Below are 11,753 nucleotides of genomic sequence, written 5' to 3'. Positions count from 1 at the left end.
TTAAAGCTCTAATATGTAATTATTCCACATTAAAATGTCTAAAAACAACTAGACCTATGTTATATATGTTGTTGAGTTGTGTGCTTACATTATCCCAAATGTTTCCAACAATGTTCAAACCCAGAGAAATCTGTCATTTAATCAAAGTAACGGACCATTTCATTTGGTCGCCTGTCGATGGCGTCATACCTCCTCTACCAAAGAGTAAACACGCACCAGATGCATACGGCGGCGCTGTGTTTGTCCGCTACAATGGCGTCTACCAAAGAGTAACTTACACACATACAAGATAATACATCGGCGTTGTGGTTGTTCCACACATACTGTTATAAATGGACTTTTATTCAGTTTTAAGCCACATTTTCATGATAAATTTAGGTGGTTTTTAACTATATCTTTTAGCTGGAAGAAGGATTTTAGTCATTGGACGTCTGGATCTTAAGTTATCAGAGAAATAAACTGGACAAACGTTAGCAGCAGCTCGGCTAACAGCCCCTCCAGGAAGTCCGGTGGTCACCAAACATCGTCAGAGAAATATTGATTTTTTAATTAGTATCGTTAAAATACTTTAATTATGATGTATGTGGCAAATTTGTTTTGAATCTCAGTTTAACACGTGAACCTACGAGCAGGATTTATGACATCACAACTGGTTTGGAGCCAATCGTGGTCCAGTATGCAACTTACTTGAAGCACTGAGAATGAACTTTACAGTGAGGGAGGAAACATTTGGTATCCAGCAGTTAAAACTTTAGAAATCAACAATATTAACAGATTCACAGATTTGGAGGAAGGAAGGAAGGAACTTTATCGTCCAAACTGTGGAAAATTATCTTTGGATTCATTACGAAGCGCTTAAAAACAACACAAAACAGGTAAAGTTGACCAAACAGGATCCTGGATCTTTACATGAAGGAGAAGGAGGAGATGATGTTTTAAGAACTTTTAACTATGTAATCGCTACGTTTTTTTTTGTGGGAAACCGTATTACCTACATCACTAAAAAAAGGTTTTACTTTACTGCATTTAGAAAGAGTATTTTTTATGGCTTTTTTAATTTGTGTATAAAAAAACATGAGTAGAAATTTGAAAAAAGTTGAAATATGTTTTTTTAATATTGGATCAGGTGGAAAAGTTAACGTATGGAAACAGATTTAGCGAATAAATGATGATGTACAGGAAGCATGTGACTTTATGCTGTGAAACAGAGTAAGTGCAGGTAAAATATGACACCTCCAAATAATAACACACAAGGTCACCTTGAACCGCCTCCGTCTGAATACTAAACAGGCAAAAACCTGGTGAAGCTGAACTGCTGCGAAAATGTTCATGTTGGTCAAATCAGATCCAACAAATAGACTGTTTGAGTGTGATGTCACTTTAAATACTCTAAGTGAGCAAAAACATCTTTACTTATTATTCATGGAGAGTTTAACTCAACTTGAGCCTCAACACCACCATTATTTTTTAATATTTTGAATTAAATGTTGATAAATCCTGATTGGTACACAGAAAATTGTGACATCACCTTTTTTCTAATTGAATCCCGCCCACTTCAAACAATAAATAACAAACACACAAAAATCTCTCTTGTGAAATAACTAAAACTTTGTCAGAAAACTTTGTGTGAAGCTGATTGAGAAAATCTGTTTTCGGGGCCTTTAAATGTTCGTATTCATGTGTAGATGCGTGAGGATCTATATCAGTCTGCTACACGTTATGACTTTATGTTCTCTAAAGTTCTGATATCACGGGACGACTTACTGTGACATTAATTAATGAACGGATAATGAAATCTTCCGCTATATCTCAGAGTAAAGCTGAAAAGATTTTAAAGTTCTTGCTTCTGCAAACTCAATGTCTTGTCTCTACTATTAAGGTTCGGCAGACGCCACTGAGCATGTGCAGGAACACACAGATGTAGCGCAACAAGCTAGCATAGCTGTAAACAGAACCGCACATGCTCAGTGGCGTCTGTCTCAAGGCTGATTTATGGCAGGTCGCTCGACAGAAATGACGTATTTTGGACAGAAAAAAAGTGACGTTCGACACTTTCTGCTCATTTTGCGCACCAGGACGATTTTGTTATGTCGTGGACACCATATTTGGTCACGCAATGTGATTGGGTAGTGTTACTAATGTTGCCATGGAGATTGTATTTTTCACTGAGCTTCCTTATTGATGTTTTAGATAACTTGTAACATCTTTGTTTAATTAATCCTGGTCGGGATGATGTAATATAACTAAACAAGCTGGCTGGAGGATAGCGTCTGGTTACCATGGAGACGACCGAAACCTTTCCCTTTTAATTTCTCTTTAATTTCTGTTGAGCGACACTTATCGAAAGTGTCGAGTGACCTTTGTTGACAATCAGAAAAATATAGAAAATTGCCAGAATGATCCTTTACAGACATTTGAGATGAACAGTGTAAATGAGGCCTGAAATACAGAGATGAGGTAATAAAACAGGACCTGCCTATGTTGATATTCTACGCTTGCAATTAATCAAATTAAGTACAACCAAACGTCTAAATAAACTGCTTTATTAATAAGCAGAATTGACACACTTGTGCATTGAAGTCAATTATTTCTAGTGATTTAGTGTTTTTCTCTCTTCCTCCTTCCACCTCCTCGTTTTGTTTTCATGGTATCATGTTTGTGTTTGTGTTGACCGCGGATGCTCTCTGAGGCTGAGAGCAGAAACATCCTGAGCGCTGCATGAATGTATTCTGTGTGTGATGGGATGTGACAGGTCAATCTCCGCAGAGAGGACAGTCCCAGGTTGCCACGGCTACCGACAGTCTGGCACGGCAGGTAAAGCTTCCCTCCAACCCCCCGAGGGAGAGACGCTGTGAATTAATTCTGCTTTAGACCTTGTTTCTTCTTCTTCCTCCACGGCGGCTGGAGATGGAGGCGATAAGGAGCCCGCAGTTATCCGTTCTGACACAATGCAGAGCTGGAATCACATTTTAAAACATGCCGGGACTGTGCAAGGGTGGATGTTTGGCTCAGTTTAACAGCCCTGTTAAGGTTCAAGCTCAGTCATTACTCGGTGGTATATGAGGCGAGGAGGAGGAGGAGGAGGAGGAGGGAGCTGCGGTGTCAAGCCTGACTGACAGCAGAGCTCTAACCTCCAGCCATGACCGCTGCGGTGAGTAACGGCTGCACCGAGCGTCAGAAGAGCTTTATGTGTGTACGTGACTTTAATTCACCTCACCTAGCGGCATCCTGAACCGCATGCAGATAAAACAGGGACACTCAGTGATAGGAAGCACCTGAACACTAATATCATCCACCTGCAGAGCTGCAACACACCTGCAGCTCCACTTTAAAATGTAACACCGACGGGCAACAACAGTGACGGCAGCAGCAGACGTAACGACAACTCGACACGATTCATCTATTTTGAATGTTACCTTCTTGCAGACGGCACCAAACGCATCCAATCAGCCGAAGAAGACGTTTCCCTTAAACATCGGTTACTTCTTAATGTGCTGACGATGGTAAATGAAGAGCAAATAAAACTTGTTTGACTTGTTTGCAAGCTAACCTGAGCTGGATGACATCTGCAGGAGTAGGAACGTTTTTAAAGTATATCCACATATCAATTATTGTCCAAAATCCAAATAAATCCAAATAAAGTGATCCATAGTGAGGATGTCTGCAGGACGAGATGATGGCATAGGGGATAGAGGAGTAAAAAGAACAATACTGATGGATTTATGAATTGTAGTGAAGTAGAAGTATCATTCAAACCTACATACTCAAGTAAAATACAAGTACTTTGCATTGTGCTTACATGGAGTATTTGAGTAAATGTACTGTACTGACCGCAGGCAGATTGTTGCAGTGGAGGCCTCAGACTCGGTGTTGGTGGTGATTACATCATGGCTGATCTGGCAGACGGCTGCAGGCCCGTGCCAGCTCCAGGCCATGTGGTGAGGACGGGCCAGTCTGCACAGGAAGTGACTGAGGAGGGACGATGACTGCTGATTCAGGACTGACTCAGTTCACCTCCTCAAACTGAGTCTGTTGTTCATCAGACCGGCCAAGACATTTCAATGGAAAATATTTTGGATGCACTAAGACTTGTAATACTCTCTTACTCTGACTCTCGGAGGTAAACAAGATTGTTTGAGTGATGGTGGAAGGTTATTTTTGCATCTTAACAGTGTCCCCAAAGCTAATTTTTGCTCTGCGGAGCACCAACAGGTTAAAGGAACAGTTTGACATTTTGAGAAATAAGATTTCGTGCAGAGATGTTCGATAAAAAGGTTGATACCACTCGAATATAACTCCAGATATGAAGCTACAACCAGCACCCAGTTAGCAAAGCATGAAAAGACATAGAGCAAGATTTTTACATTTCATTTTTTGTAAACAAATGAGATATAATGTGTTAATTAGAGAGTTTAAGAGGTTCTAGCACAGTAGAGCTAGGCTAGCTGTTTCTTTATGTTGTCTTTATGCTAATCTACAGGCTGCTTGCTGTAGCTTCATAGTTATCGTAACGACACAAGAGTGGTGTCAATCATCTCATCTTACTCTCGACACTCCCAACATATCAAACCTTTGCTTTACTCTGGCCGTGCTGACCAAACTTCCTTAATTATTATACATATTACATCTATTGTCGTATTTGATATTTTCATAGACTGTATAAAAATATGGACGTAGTTACCGTGACGTCACCCGTTGGTTTCTGAAGAGCGGTTTTGAAGCTCAAAGCGAGCCGCTCCGGCCATCGCCATCTTGGCAGTACATGACTCTGCCTAACTCCCAGCCAATCAAAAATGGGCAAAGAGGCGGGGCCCAATGGCTGAAACAAGCCACCTAGTGGTTGGCGGACCTGTCACTCAAAGCAGCCATGTCCTTCATTATGCATAACTTTACAGCTTAATAAAATTTAAATGGGTGAGTTATAAAAAAATTCACCCCCCGTACAGTTGTCATGAAAGAGGAAATTAGCTACAGAGACCAAAACCGTTGTTTGTACCAGACTGTAAACATGTTTATTTCTGCTGTAAAGTTGGACATTTTAACATGGGGGTCTATGGGGATTGACTCACTTTTGGAGCCTCAAGTGGCCGTTCAAGGAACTGCAGTTTTTGGCACTTCCGCATTGGCTTCATTTTAAAGCCCCGGAAGTTGCCGCTTGGATATTTTCCCATAATTTTCAAATGTTATTATTAAAGAAACACTGAGTGATTTTGTTATTACTTCCCAAAATTCCCATTAAATTTACTGTTTATGCTGTTAACAATGAATTAGACGTGTTTACATGTTTTTACCTCTATAAAGTGTAAAACCTTCAACACACACAAAAAGCATCTTCTCGCTGAACATGCTGATTTTACAAAGTTAAACAAAGCTGAATGTAGTAACCCTTCATGATATCTGAGACTTTTCTACTGATGACTGTATCCCAGTCACACACATTAGAAGCAGTTTTTTCCCTAAAAAATAAAGTAAAACTTTGAAATGCACAGAAAATCTTAAAAATCTTGTGATGTGACATGTGAAAAATATTCCATGTGGTGAACAATAATGTAGATTTTTAACCAGAAACCACTATATATATATATATCTGCTTTTTGTGTTTTGCAACACAAGAAAAACAGGATTTTATTGTTACATATGAAACATGTAAAAAATAATTAAAAATAAGACGAATAAATAGATGGTTGAACCTCAAAAGAAAACCCTCAGTTGATTGATAATATGTGAGGAACACACTGGTGCTGGTGATTGTTCCACTTATAAAATGTGGGTCTCACATAAGACCCAAGCTCATTATCGCTCCGAATAAAGAGCGACCTGCACAGCAGCTATTAACTGTCAAGGTGAAAATTAAATGGACCTTTGTTGCTCTCTGCAGGAAACGTCCTATTGAAAAATCAATAGAGCTCGCTCTGTTTCTGGATCCATTACTGAGGAGAGTGGAAATGTGGTCTGAGCAGCCGAGAAAGAGCCAAGAAAGACTCTCTGCCAGGGAGAACATGCATCCAAAATAAAATTAAGTAATAGCAATAACAATGGAAAAATAATCATTTATAAATATAAAAGTCCTGAACAGGACTTATGTAAGTGAAGCAGGAGAAGCAGCAACATCTGTGTATCACAAGTAGAAGATGATAAAAACAATCTGGGTGTTTATTTCAAAACATATTTGCTGTTGTTTTTTAGTAGTTTTCATGGTTGGATGTTCATGTGTCACTGATTTTGTACAAAATAAAATTCTTTGTCAGTGTTGAGTGGAATTTAACACTTTACGATCAGTTGAAGAAATAAATAAAAAGGAACAATAAGAAGGAAAGTAGGTGGAACTGAGAGTTAAAAACCTTTTAAATGGATCTAATCCAGTGTTTATCAGTGTTTGCGTAATTTAAAGAGACATATTCTGCACATTTCCAGCTCTATATTTATATTCTGGGGCTCTACTGGAATATCTTTACATAATTTCCAGTTAAAAACTCCTTATTTATCTTCTACTCGTCCTTTATACAGCCCCTCAGTTCAGCCTCTGTCTGAAACAGGCCGTTTTAGCCGCTTAGCTAACAGGATTTCACTTCTTTTTCTGCTTCTTTACACAAAATATAAACTTCACAAATCCATCCATACATGCTGGAGCCGAATCAGATCTGAAATATGAGAGTGAACACCTTAGCAACCACCTTAGCAACCAAGGCTACAGATGTGTAATGTGCGATGAGTCAACATCAGCTCGTCAGCGAGGTAGAATAAAAAATGTTGCAAACGAAGCGTTCAGGGTAGGTTGAAGCCCTGGGGTTTGACTTGCAGGCAGCGTTTCTACATATGTTTCCCTCAAAAGCACGATCATCACAAAAAGCATGTTATGCCCCCTTTAATCCGAAGGCCCTTAGCCAATCAGGGCACGCAACACAAAATTACACACAGCAGTTCATGTCATACACTAAATTACACTTACACTAAAACAACTGTCTCTCTAGCAATTTAAGGATTATGCACACAGAAAAAAACAGTAAAATGCACAGTCATTGGTTACAGAGTCGGGTGGATTTTAGCCACAGTTTTTATTTTCTTTTGGAGATTTTTATTTTATCTGACAGCATGTTGAATGTAAAATATGAAAGTACAAAGTCACCAGAAACTTAAGCTGTCAGATAAATATTGAGGAATATAAAGTACATTTCCTTGGAGGAAAAGTATTAAAAAAAAAAAGTACCAGAGTCTGCAGTAGTAGTCGCAGTACTGGAGTACAGTACATGTACTTCCCTCCTCTGGTATCCATTACCGAAGCGGTTTCTGGAGGATGGAAGTGGAAACGTGGTCTTGGCCGGTCAGGCCTCTCTGGCACAATGAGATGTTTTCTGATCCCAGCGTTCCCAGAGCGTTTGGACGGCGCTGCCCCAGTGATTGATGGAGCTATTCTTATTACCGTGACCCGTTACGTAAACCACAGTCAGACCCTAAAAATAAGAGCAGGCTTTTCAGGACATTCATTGTTTGCTTTAGTACAGGAGCAGGAATCCAGAGCCATCAGTCACCGCCCCCCCCCCTACAGGCCCCCAAAATTAGTCACATTAGCGTCTGCCATGTGCTGCTGTGGATAAAAGTTATTGATGTGTGTCTGTTGTGGATGAACTGACACCAACCGGTCAATGTGATGATGGGAGGAGGGAGTTATCAGCCACTTGCTCTGCAAACACAAAAACAGCAAAGTGTGTGAAATGTATGAGCATGGAGCAGAACTAGAGGAGGGAGCTTTCCAGGAAAAAAAAAAAAAAGAAATAAATGCTGGATGTGTCCCAAATCTGGATTTTTCTCTCACATGTGGAACAGATCTGATGGTTCAGATCAGTCTGGAGGAACAAAAAGCTGCATGGAGACATTGGTTTAACCGGATCTGATGTGGATCACCTGGTTGTGTTCAGACTGCAGGTAGAATAGGAAACTCAACGCTGCTGAACCTGAACTTTTCAGTCCGGATTTGGTCCCACATTTGAAGCATGTTATAACTTCAGCCTGTGTAAGTGTACATGCATGTGCTAAAAGGAACACCCAATCCAAGTCTTTTAATAACAATATCTGATTGATAACGAGTCTGATCAGATACTATTTCTCTAAAAGACCAGAGGTGCAGGAAGGTACTCAGATCCTGTACTTAAGTAAAAGCAGCAATTACACAATGTAAAAATACTAATTATAATTAAAAACTCAGCATTAAAAATCCCACTTAAATAAAAGTACGTTAGCAGCTAAATTTACTTTAAGTACTTGTTTTGCTGAAAATTGGCCCCTGTGACTGATATATTAAATATGTTTAATAAAGTACATGATTAATAGTGAAGCATCAGTGTTTGAGCAGCATGTTACTGTTGTAGCTGCTGGAGGTGGAGCTAGTTTACACTACTTTATATACAGTTAGCTAGTTTAGTCCAGTGGTTCCCAACCTAGGGGTCGGGGCCCTCCAAAGGGTCAGCAGATAAATCTGAGGGGTGGTGAGATGATTAATGGGAGAGGAAAGAAGAAAAAACAAAGTTCTGATACACAAATCTGTTTTCAGTTTTTGGACTTTTTCCTCTAATCTTTGATTTTTATTTGTGTACCATCCTAAAACCCCATCTTTTATTGATGTTATTGTTGTACTGTTTGTGTGTATTGTCACTGTTTATGTGTGCTCTGCTGCAGGCTGAATTTCCCCCAGTGGAACAATAAAGTGCTGAACTGAAGTTTTGGTGAAATATTGGGTCATTTGAACATTTATTGAAATGAAACCATGTTCCAAGTTTAGAGGGAAAAAATCACTATTTGGTGGAGCTGTGGAGCTCATAGACATGTGAAATGTGATGAGGAGACACAACTACACACTGATTTTTTTTGTAGTGGGTCAGAAAGGTTGCAAACTACAGGTTTAATCTTTAACAAGTGTAATTAAAGCTCATCATATATATTTATGTAAGCTTTTAATCTAAAAAGTAATTGTACTTAAGTGCAGTACTTGAGTAAATGTACTTAGTTATGCCAAAGATAAAATGGTTACTGCTGTGACAACTTTCCAGTTGGTGTTACTCAAACTGAATTTATCTGGACGTTACCTGAAAGAAACAACAAACACAGACCGCTGTGTCGTTTAACGCAGGTCTGTTTTCTTTCTGAACGCCTGGTAAGAAGGCGGCAAGAGTCCCTCATAATCACAATAGCTTCAGCACGTTCTCTGCCTAAAACCACAAATTATTCCTTGAAGAAAATTACATTTTAGGACTTAATAGCATAAAAGGACTCAATTATGAGACAACATTGAGTTTTTCATTAGTATTTTTCTGCATTTTGCATCATATAAACAGGTCTGTTAGCAGCTCTGTGGGGACCTTTCTTTCATTTTTGTGGTTTCAGGGGACCCTGTTATCAGTTTATTTGCTAATCTTATAAAAAGCAATTTGATTTGAGTTATTTTCATCTGTTCAGACTGCCAACCCTCACAGACATATGCAGTCGTGACCTCTCTCCAGACTCTATTGACATGGTTGATGAAACTGCCAGACTATCACACACAACTCAGCTCTGAATAACATCCCCTCCCCCCCAACACTACAAAAATACACCCAGAGAAGAATCATTGGCACATTAGGGTTCGTGGTGAGCATAATTACACAGTCGATGCAGAATCCATCACATCACATCCAGTTTGTATCATTCACTCTCATCACTCTCTGATTATCCATATTTTTTAAAGGGAAATCCCATCAGCTGCAGCAATAACAGAGACAATGACTTCAGTTATTTCTCCAGCCATCGTCGAGGTCTTCTTCAGGTTAAGATCTGAGGCTGCGAAGGGTCAGTTGGTTTTTATGGTGCAGTGATGAACTGAAGTAGTTCAGTGTAACATCAGTGATTTACAGCTGCAATCAAAACACTCACAGTTTGTGAAGAAGTGAACTTTAGGGACTGAAAGGTTTCTTCATGGGTTATCTGTGCATTAACTGTCTCTTGTTGTTTTATTTATGGTGGCTTTAATATTCCTGCTCCTGGTGTTTTATCAGCCCTGTTTCCTCATGTCTGTCTGTCAGTTGTACTGTTTCATTTCTTCTTGTTTCATGTGCTATTGGCCTTATCAGGGTTCCACTTATTTAAAAAAAAAGCATTCAACATTGTGCAACACTAATAAGGGAAATAATTTATCTATTAGAAGTGGAAAGTTTCCACAAAATTTCAGAACAGCTGTCATAACCCCGATTTTTAAGTTTGGAGCACCTGATGAAGCATGTGGACCCGTTTCAATAATAGCAGTAATGTCAAACATTCTTGAAAAAATAGTTGCTGAACAAAAAATTAATTATTTTGAAAGAATTCAACTTTTAAACCCAAAATGATTTGTATTTGCTGTATGTTATTTTATAGAAACCATTAAAAGTATTTTGGATGAAGGTAGAGTAGTTAGAGCAGTATGTGGCTTAAAAACCCTCCATTGATACGGTGAACTATGAACTACCAACAGTATTAATAAATTAAAACAAATGTATTTTTCTCAACAAGCTTTAAACTGTTTGAGATAATACTTGAAATGTAGACAACACTGTTTAAAATGAATTATGTGAAATCACCACTTCAAAATTGCAAATTGGGTGTACCGCAAGGCTCAATATTGGGCCCTTTGTTCTTCTGCTTATATATAAATTATCTGCCTGAAAGCTGTAAAAAAGTTGATGCCAAATGTTTGCAGATGACACAATTAATATGCAACAGCAGAAACTCCTCATCATCATCTTTATAATACATATTGATCAAAAGAAAACTTAGGGAATTAGGAAATTGTCCAAGACTATCAAAGTAAATTGGATATTTTGATAGTCAATTTCGTGTGATAAGACCATGTATGTCTCTCAAAACAGCATACTGTGTACAGGAGAGCACAACAAACTTTAAAAAGAGAGGTCTTCATAGTCACTGTACACATACTAAATTTACAAGCCAACATGTTAGCTTGAGAGTACAACTTTTGGCACTGTCTGTAAATGACCTCATCATCTGATGGATCACTGGTCTTGCAATGGTCTAAATATATCCATGCCATGATTTTATGACACATATCCTATCTGGGACCAGGCCTCCTAATCAATAATCAAGCACATAATGTCACTAAGCTCAGAGATCAATAAAATGCCACCATTGTCAAATCTGCTTATACATTTATGCATCAATATCAATAATTATGAAAATTAGCTTGAAGCTGAATCTGGTGCAGTGCATCATTTATGTTATAGAACTGTACACTGTCCCGATCAATAAATACAATACAATAATGATGATAAAATATATAATGATATAAAATTCACATGGCAATTTTCCTGCATTATGAGTACTTTTACCTTCAGTACATTTTGCTTTTATAACCTTTGTACTTTTACTGAAGCAAGATTTTTAATGCAGGATGTTTTTTACATTGTTGTATTGTTGTATTGCTACGTTTACTTAAGTTATAGGTCTGAGTACTTTTTCCACCACTGCTGAACTCACTGAGAATCAACACCTCTGCAGGTTTTTTCTCTCTTCTTCCAGTCTTGGTCCTCCTCAGGTGAAAAGTTCATCACTGCAGTCTTCCTTATGGTCACTATCAACAGATGTTTCGTTGTTTTGTCTTTCCATGGGCCTTACCTCAATATGCCCAAACACACGCTGTCCTCCTACAGTAACTCGTACAGTGTGGTATCTTGCTAACATCTAGTTTGTCACTGGACTTCTGTGAACCAGACGATATTCTTGGTGAATCT

The 11,753-nt window shown here is 38.7% G+C and overlaps 1 long non-coding RNA gene across 1 annotated transcript; it reads left to right on the top strand.

Moving 5' to 3' along the window:
- Window positions 1-2,365: 2,365 nt before the first annotated feature.
- Window positions 2,366-6,196, top strand: LOC121890393. Its single transcript, XR_006093773.1, has 3 exons — window positions 2,366-3,503; window positions 3,837-4,120; window positions 5,879-6,196. It is a non-coding gene; the product is annotated as an uncharacterized LOC121890393 (long non-coding RNA).
- The last annotated feature ends 5,557 nt before the right edge of the window (window positions 6,197-11,753 follow it).

Source organism: Thunnus maccoyii, chromosome 23 (genome assembly GCF_910596095.1).
Source record: "Thunnus maccoyii chromosome 23, fThuMac1.1, whole genome shotgun sequence".
Lineage (NCBI taxonomy): Eukaryota > Metazoa > Chordata > Actinopteri > Scombriformes > Scombridae > Thunnus > Thunnus maccoyii.
Note: the sequence above shows the minus strand (reverse complement) of the source record. Positions and strands in the feature narration are given on the sequence as shown.